At 41.7% G+C, this 6,960-nt stretch overlaps 1 pseudogene; it reads right to left on the bottom strand.

Moving 5' to 3' along the window:
* Positions 1-261: 261 nt before the first annotated feature.
* LOC117097124 lies at positions 262-987 on the bottom strand (annotated as a pseudogene).
* Between the last annotated feature and the right edge of the window lie 5,973 nt (positions 988-6,960).

Here is a 6,960-nt window from a genome sequence, read left to right as displayed (position 1 = left end):
TCAACTGGCCATGGCTGGCTTTGAAGATGAAGGGGGCCATGAGCCAAGAAATGTGGAAACCTCTAGAAGCTGGAAAAGGCAAGAATACAGATTATCCTCTAGATTCTTTAGAGAGGAATACAGCCCTGCTGACACCTTAATTTTAGCATAGTGAGATGCATCTACGACTTTAGGACTTTTTTCTGTCTTTGTACAAGATTTTATTAAAGTTCCTTACAGAACAACATCCAGACTCCAGACACAGCTGCTAAGGAGACCCTGTTATGCTGTGGGGACTGGCTGGGACATGGCAGGTGGCTCTGGCTTCCTACTTTTCTGTTCTGAGATGTGGGTGGTGGAGAGTATCTCATCTTTGGGTTCCACGATGCTCATGTGGTCGGACAGGGGCTTCCTAGGGCTAATCTTACCAGCTGGTTCCCAGGGCAGCATGATCTTCACCTTGATGCCCAGTACACCCTGTTGGAGCAGCACATGGTGCACAGTGGTGTCAACACAGTATTAACAGGGTCCCAGCTATGGATCATCAGGCCATCCACAAACTTCATGAATTTAGCCCTCTGTCCTCAGAGTTTCCCAGACACAATGACCTTGAAGCCTTTGATCCCACTGTCCATGATGAACCGTAGCACGCCATAGCAGGCCCTCTGCACAGCAAGCCCTCCTAGGGGTTTGTAACACGGAGACTCTGCCTGGGCAATGGCACATATCTCTTGTGGACACCTTTTCAGCATAAAGCTCTACTTTACCCTCTGAAAAGCCAAACCTCTTCTGAACTACAGCAGTCAATTCCCTGATCTGCCAGACCTTCTCATCAAGAACATTCTGTGTTCTGGTGGCTAAGGTAATGATTTCTGTCCTAGTTGGTGTAACTCAGATCTCGACTCCAGAGTAGCTATCTTCAGCCAGCTCCTGAATGAGAACTTCATTCAGTTCAGCTTTGAAGACACCATCAGCGACAAACTTCTTCTTGGAAAACTGTACCACCATCTTGCTGTGGCACACCAGTGAAAGAAAAGGATGACACTTAGGACTTCTGACCTCCAGAACTGTAAAATAAGGCAAATTTTTATAGCAACAATGGGAAATGAACACAGACACCCTGCCAAAATATGATTTTCTGACCTCTATTTGTGGATTCCATAAATTTTCCTTTCTTAATATCATCTTTTAAAGCAAACAAATATAATAACTTGGTGTAAACTTTTAGTTACATCACAATCCAGACAGGCTTCCCCAGCTGGATCTTCTTGATTGGTGTTCACCAATTATTTGGACACTTCTTGTTCTGGTAAATCTTTTTTGTGGGCCATTTCTTGATCCTGGGAATCTCCAGACAATAGGATTGCAGAGATCTGGCTCTAAGATTTCTTATTGATACATTTTGTTCTCTTGCAGGTCATTCTAGACTAACCAAAAATGAAAGGTGAATTCTGGAATCCCTCCAAATGTCTGGGGACACCAAATCTAGGAGTGAAAAGGGCAGAACAAATATCTAATGGCATGAGTAAGCTGGCATATTGTAACCCAATGTATTTGATTATTGTTCCCTGCAGAATACAACTGCATTACAGCGTCAAAGGCTTGTATTAAAAGACAGAGCACGTTCCTCCTTGTATCAAGCTAGATACAAAGAGATCTTCCTCATCTCTGAAAACAGTTCTTTAGAGTCCATGTTACAGAATCTAGATTTGTTCTAAATAATAATAATTTAAAAAGCTAACAGTTATTGAGCTCTTACTATGTATCAGGCATTATTCTAATTTCATTTAAGTTCATTTAAACTTCACCACAACCCTATGACTTACCAATAATTGTCCCTGTTTTACAGATGAAGAAACTGAGGCTCAGAGTGACTAAGTAGTTTGACCAGGGTTAGACAACTGGTAAGTGGCAGAGCTATTATTTGAACCTCGTCAGGCTAGAGACTGAGTTCTTAACGAATACACTTTATACTATTGTTTGAATATATCCCTCAAAGTTTATATGTTGAAACCTTGATCCCCAATGCCATGATGTTGAGAGGTGGAGCCTAATGAGAAGTGATTAGGTTATGAGGCCTCTGCCCTCATGAATGGATTAATGCTGTTATCCTGGAAATGGTTTCCTTATAAAAGGATAAGTTTGGCCCTATCTTGTGCGCTTTCTCTCTCTCTCTCTCTCTCTCTCTCTCTCTCTCTCTCTCTCTCTCTCTCTCTCTCTCTGTCTCTCTCTCTCTCTCTCTCACCTTCTCTTTGTCCTTCTGCCATGGGATGATGTAGCAAGAAGGCCCAAGGCCCTCACCAGATGCCAGCCCCTCAGTCTTGGACTTCTCAGCCTCAAGAACCCATGAGCTAATACATTTCTGTATTATCACTGGTGTCACTTTTGTAATTGATCCTTGTAGCCATGGCTAAATTATCTCAAAACAATGATGTAATCATTTTCATTTTTTCTTTAAAAACCTTTGTGTTCCCTTACCTCCTTAAATACCCATGTAGTTTACTAAGGGCGCACATACTCCTATTGCAATGCCCTATTCCTGAATAAAGATCATTTTATTTTAGAGAGTCTCTCTCTGTTATCTAGGTTGACAATTATAAATTACCCATTCTATGCTATTCTCTTGTAGCACAAAACAAAGATGCTTTTCCATAATTTAGAAGTGTATTAATCTTTAACAAATACAGGTATACCAGAACTAAAATAAAGGGAAGTACAGGGGATGACTACATAAAGAAGAGGATGTTTTTCACAATAAGGACTATTAATAACAAAGCAAAGTAATTATGATAATACTTTAATTAAAAAATGAGATTATCTCTAATAATTGTGTTCAAGAAAAAAACTTGTACTACAAACTTAGAATAATGTGCTTACAGCAGTTTAGTCATAGTAGTTTTGTTGAAGCTGTCTAGTTGGGTAAAAAAGTTATTGCACTGTGAATCAGAAGAATCGGATTCCAGGTATTCTTGCCTCTATTTAACTAAGTGAGGTTAATAAAGCCACTAATCTTCTAGCTCCTAGTTTACCACAAATAGTATTCATGCTGCTGGAGAAAGCACTGTAAGAAGAAAAAGACAAACGCTTTCTTGTCACAAGAGCGTGAACACTAGCATCAAGAATTTATTGACATTTTAAAATATTAAAAGAGCATAATTGAATTGTTTGTAACACAAAGGATAAATGCTTAAGATGATGGATACCCATTTACCCTGATGTGATTATTACTCATTGCATGCCTGTGTCAAAATAGCTCATGTACCCCATAAATATATACATCTACTATGTATCCACAAAAATGAAAAATAAACATTTTTTAAAAAGAATTTATTGAACACATCCCTGTTTGAAAAGCACAAGGTAAGTTGAAAATTGGAAGGGGCAACATTAATTTATTTCATCAAGTTTAAATTAGTGGGTAGTGAGGCCTGAAAAACAATACTCATAAAATTATAAAGAAAAGTTTAAAAAATTATCAGTGAAAAAAGGCAGATCTACTAGATAGCTCATGATCTTTTTGCATCCAGGTAAGCTGGGATATCTATGCATTTTAACAGCTTTCATAAATTTCTGTATTCCACTAGAGATATCCTTAAATGAAGTTAGCTTTTGGATCAAGTCAATTTAGTTCAACCTACATTTATAGAATGGCCTCAAAAGCAATTTACTCTGAAACTAAGGAAGCCTAAGCTCCAGGCCTTTGACTTGCACAGCCCCCATGAGCACTGGGAGCTGCAGGGCATTTGGCAGAAGCAGAAACCAGGTCACAAACAGGAAGAGGTTCTATGTAGCACTTATGGTAAATTGCCTAAAAGAGTTCACAGAAGGAAAGGACCTGAATTTCCACAGCTGTGGTAAGTTGTGGCTCTTTTTGTATTCTAAATGTAGTACTCACTTTTCAGCATAATTTTGTATCCATAATGTTATATCAAAGCACATCCCCCAAATTCTACAAGAGATTTAAACACCCGTATTTGCTATGCCTACTATGCATTATACCCTGAACTAATGGAAATACAAAGATGAAGGATCTCACTGTTTTGTGGGAAGAAGAGTGCAGAATTAGGTACAAAAGAAAATTGCAGGGCATGGTGGCCTATAATCCCAGCACTTTGGGAGGCTGAAGTGGGTGGATTATCTGAGGTGCGGAGTTCGAGACAAGCCTGACCAACATGGTGAAACCCCATCTCTACTAAAAATACAAAAAAAAAAAAAAAAAAATTAGCCGGGCATGGTGGCGGGCACCTGTATTCCCAGCTACTTGGGAGGCTAAGGCAGGAGAATCGCCCGAAGCCATTGCACTCCAACCTGGGTGACAGAGCAAGACTCTGTCTCAAAAAAAACAAACAAAAAAAATGCTAGTCCAGTAACAGTAACAAAGTGTAGTGTAATAGGATCGCTTATATAAAACATTAGTAATACTAATTCGTTGCAGTATCCTTAACTTCTGGATGCCAGGCTGACAAAAACAAACAAACCCTGAGAGAGTTGAAGAAATCCTGAGTCTGTAAAATAGCCCACGGCCTGGAGTTTCTAAAGGTAGTGCCTTTTAAATATTTTTTATTGTGATCTACAGTGTAACAGACAGTAGTGTTCATCAGGTATACTACACACTCCTCTACATTTCTCAGCTTTCTTGTTTTTGAGACAGAGTCTCACTCCGACACCCAGGCTGGCGTGCAGTGGCATGATCTCAGCTCACTGCAATCTCCACCTCCCAGGTTCAAGTGATTCCCCTGCCTCAGCCTCCCAAGTAGCTGGGATTACAGGCATGCGCCACCATGCCCAGCTAATTTTTGTATTTTAGTGGAGACGGGGTTTCACCATGTTGGCTAAGATGGTCTGAGCTCCTGACCTTGTGATCCGCCTGTCTCAGCCTCCCAAAGTGCTGGGAGTACCGTTAAAAACTGGAGGCATGTGTCTATTCTGGTCAATGGCACATGAGAGAAGGTGATTGGGTTGTTTCTGTTTTAAGGCTCTTAACACTGGGTAAGAGCTAGTATGAGTCCTCTGTGCTCTCTCTAGAAAGATTTTAAGCCTAGAAGTAAAGACCATCAAGATGGAGTAATTGAAAGATATATAAATATTAGATTCTTGCAGATCTGGAAGACAACCATCAAGGAGAGCAAGCTGACTTTTTATGGGAGTGACCTATGACATGTAAAATACTTTCATGGTAAGCTATGCTGATTAGGGGTGGGGGTGGGGAGGTGTTACCACAATTTCACCTAGTGTAGCTTATCCAGACTAATTCATTCTTTTTTCTTTTTTGATTTGGAGTCTCACTCTGTTGCCCAGGCTGGAGTTCAGTGGCACAATCTCTGCCCACCGCAACCTCCGCCTCCTGGGTTCAAACGATTCTTGTGCTGCAGTCTCCTAAGTAGCTGGGACTACAGGCACGCACCACCACACCCAGCTAATTTTTGTATTTTTAGTAGAGACTGAGTTTCACTATGTTGGCCAGGCTGGTCTCAAGCTCCTGACCTCAAGTGATCTGCCCACTTCGGCATCCCAAAGTGCTGGGATTACAGGCGTGAGCCACCACACCTGGCACAGACTAATTCTCACGTACAAATAAATGCATTTCACATCTTGACTGTGTGTATATATGTGTGTGTGTGTGTATATATATACACACATATATAACTGAACCAAATTTAATATAATATCCTTGCTATTTCTGATTTACCTAGTATTTTCTGTTCTATTTAGGAAAATGATTATACTTAATTTTACCACACCCTAATTGGTCTCCATCCACAATGTGAAAAATATTGTGTTAAGTTGCCTCAGATGCTGATCGTCTATAAACAAGTTTCTGGCGTGTCCAATTATTTAGAAAAATAATTAGAAGTTTTACAACAAATGCATTGCTACAATGAAATTGAAATGGAAAATATAAAACATTTCATCTTGTAAAATTAAATTATGGTTTTTGCAGTATGTTTCTATTTGGTGCAAACATATACATACATGTGCATACATATATGCATGAATGTTTTTAGATGTTCTGCAAAACCGGTGATTCTGCTGCTCTGTAAGTTTGCACTTTTTTTATCACTCCAAAAGAACTCCATTAAGATCGCGGCCTGGCGCAGTTGCTCACGCCTGTAATCCCAGCACTTTGGGAGGCAGAGGTGGGCGGATGACGAGGTCAGGAGATGCAGACCATCCTGACCAACATGGTGAAACCCTGCCTCTACTAAAAATACAAAAGTTAGCAGGGCGTAGTGGTGCGCGACTGTAGTCCCGTCTACTTGGAGGGCTGAGGCAGGAGAATCGCTTGAACCTGGGAGGCAGAGGTTGCAGTAAGCCTAGATAGCGCCACTGCACTCCAGCCTGGGCGACAGAGCAAGAGTCTGTCTCAAAAAAAAAATCGCTTGATCCAGGCCAGGCCTGGTAGCTCACCCTTGTTAATCCCAGCATTTTGGGAGGCTGAGGCGAATGGATCACCTGAGGTCAGGAGTTCCAGACCAGCCTGGCGAAATCCCCTCTCTACTAAAAATACAAAGATTAGATGGACGTGGTGGCGCGCGCCTGTAATCCCCGTAATCCCAGCTATCTAGGAGGCTGAGGCAGCAGAATATCTTGAACTCGAAAGGCAGAGGTTGCTGTGAGCCGAGATTGTGCCACTGCACTCCATCCTGGGTGACAGACCCAGACTCTGTCTCAAAAGTAAAAAATAGGCCGTGCGCGGTAGCTCACGCCTGTAATCCCAGCACTTTGGGAGGTCGAGGCGGGCGGATCACGAGGTCAGGAGTTTGAGACTATCCTGGCCAACATGGTGAAACCCTATCTCTACTAAAAATACAAAAATTAGCCGGGCGTGGTGGTGCGCGCCTGTAGTCCCAGCTACTCGGGAGGGAGGCTGAGGCAGGAGAATCACTCGAACTCCTGCAGGCGGAGCTTGCAGTGAGCCGAGATCGCGCCACTGCACTCCAGCCTGGACGACAGAGCAAGGCTCCGTCTATAAATAAATAA

The sequence above is a fragment of the Trachypithecus francoisi genome, unplaced genomic scaffold, assembly GCF_009764315.1.
Source record: "Trachypithecus francoisi isolate TF-2019V2 unplaced genomic scaffold, Tfra_2.0 Lachesis_group15, whole genome shotgun sequence".
Lineage (NCBI taxonomy): Eukaryota > Metazoa > Chordata > Mammalia > Primates > Cercopithecidae > Trachypithecus > Trachypithecus francoisi.
This window is presented reverse-complemented; position numbering and strand designations above follow the sequence as displayed.